Source organism: Macadamia integrifolia, chromosome 9 (genome assembly GCF_013358625.1).
Source record: "Macadamia integrifolia cultivar HAES 741 chromosome 9, SCU_Mint_v3, whole genome shotgun sequence".
Taxonomy (NCBI): Eukaryota; Viridiplantae; Streptophyta; class Magnoliopsida; order Proteales; family Proteaceae; genus Macadamia; species Macadamia integrifolia.
In genome coordinates, this window is record NC_056565.1 from 38,334,235 (window position 1) to 38,336,734 (window position 2,500).

The following is a 2,500-nucleotide window of genomic DNA, read 5'->3' on the forward strand; positions in this document are numbered from 1 at the left end:
ACCGTGTCCCATTCCACAGGCCACCAATGCATTCGTTTCCAAGCCGACTACGGCATCTAGTCTATCAATGCATTATGCACCATGATGTCCACATTCAACATATAAACATCTCATTCAATTGGCATTTGAAAAGTAAACATAGCACATATGCGCATCAATGTGTGGAATGACTAATCTACATAGCATATTCATGATGACATGACTAGATTAGATATGTTTAAATGAATGCCAAATAATGCCTTGAAACAAGGCCAAACGTCCTCTCTCCACTTACTTGTAGCGTACAAGGATTCTCGCTCGGTACGGGTGAGATCCGGAGCGAATCGGGTAGGATTTGGTGAACCTAACATAATTGAGCGGGGTTAGTACTTCACCATTTTAGAATCAAAACTAATGAAATCCAACATCAAAATCGTGTTTAGAACGTCAAAAGAAGGTCACACGTCCGATTTGGGTCTAATCGGACGTAAGAATCACCTTCGGGGCCACACGGGTGGGTCAGACAGGTGGGTAGTCTGGCCCACCGGTATACCCACCGGTTGGGACCGGTGGGTAGGGGCTCGCCGGTATGGCCCGTATGTTGTACCCGCCGGTTGGGCCAGGGACCCCTGCTAGGACCGGCGGGTAGGGGCCCACCGATTGGGCCCGCCGGTTGGGCCCGAAGGCCCCCCTGCCTTCTCAGGTGGGTACCCACAGGCAGGTAGGGGCCCACTGATTGTACCCACCGGTCTTGGCGGGAAACACCCTGTTTCTTCCTAACTTTTTCCATTCCTTGGGGATTCAAATGGGGCTTTTCCCCACCCATTCTTCACACCTTCAAGGTCCTATAGGATGGTTCTAACCTAGATCTAGGTTAGATTCAAGTGAGGGAAAACCATCTTACCTTCTTTGCTCAAGAACGACTTCAAACCCTCCAAATCACTTCAAACCCACAATGTTCCTTTCACCTTGTCAATATCTCTTCAAATCCTTCAAGATCAACACATAAATCATCTATTAAACATTAGATTCATCATTTCAAAGGAGATTTACAAGATCTCAAGAAACCATACTCGAATCAAGGGTTTTAAAGCTTGGGTATGGTGAATGTTCACAAAACCCAACCTTGCTACCTCTAACTGTAGATCTAGAGTTGAAGATCACTCTCCCGGCGCCGAAATGGGAAGATCGAGCTTCGGCGCCGCTAAAATCCCTCTTTTCTTCCTCTTCCTTCTCTTCCTTTCTTCTTCCCTTTCTTTTTTCTCTCATCTTTACTCTTCTCACCAACGTACAGGGTAATAAATGGAAGGACAAGAAAATCATAAAGCCTTATATACCATTCCTAATTAAGTGAATAGTGCACTTGGATGGGTCACTCAGGTGGGTGGGTGCACCCACCTGTCCTACCCACCTGAGGGCCAAACTTGGGATTTTGACCGGGTTCGAGCCTCGTCGCGAACCCCACCCCCGGCATACGATGTAGCATACGTATATACCTTAAAATACGGATATAATACCTGCTTTATCCGTACATCGCCTTATGATAGGTGCATGTACACGGCTTGGGCACTCCTGTCTCTTCTGGCACTGGCTCGGACTTGTCGGGCCAACCGGTGTTTAAGGTCACCCGCGTCATCATAGCCCATAAGGAACCCGCTCTAATTTCCTCTGGCTCGGTTCCTGCATGGTTAAACCGGTTCACCCGCTTAATCAGACCGGGTTTAAAAAGTAAGGTATTACACCTGAAGTATCCAAAACTAGCCATAACTGAATCAAACCTTTTATACCACTGTCTAGGAGACTGTTTCAAACCATAGAGGGACTTCTTCAACAAGCATACATGCTCCTCCTTACCTTCAATAACAAACCCTTCAGGTTGTTGCATATTAATCTTTTCTTCTAGTTCACTATGCAAGAATGTTATTTTCACATCAAGTTGTCCCAACTCCAAATCATACATAGCAACTAAAGCAAGTAGGACACGAATAGACCTATGCTTAACAACAGGTGAGAACACATCATTAAAATCAATTCTTTGTACCTGACTGTAGCCCTTTGTAACCAAACGTGCCTTGTACCTAGCATCTTCAACACCTAAAGCAGCCTCCTTCTTCTTGAAGATCTATTTGCAACCAATAATTTTTTCCCTGTTTTCAGCTTGACAAGCTCCCAAGTCTAATTTTTATAAAGAGTTTCCATCTCCTCATTCATGGCAATCAAAATTTTGTAGAATCAATTGAAGTAACAGCTTCAGAATATGTTGCAGGCTCACTATTTTCAATTGTATATGCAACAGACAATGCATAAGCAACAAATTCAGCATGCATATACTTTTGTGATTGTCTAATATTCCTCCTTGGTCTATCCTTGGTAATACTGTACTGCTCTTCTTCTTGATTCTCTTGAGCATCATCTCCTTCAGTAAAAGTAGGCAATTGAACTAAAGTAGATTGTGCTTTGTTTGAAAATGAACCAATTTCAAACTCCACATTCTCTCTAGATTTTTCTTGACCTTCATCAC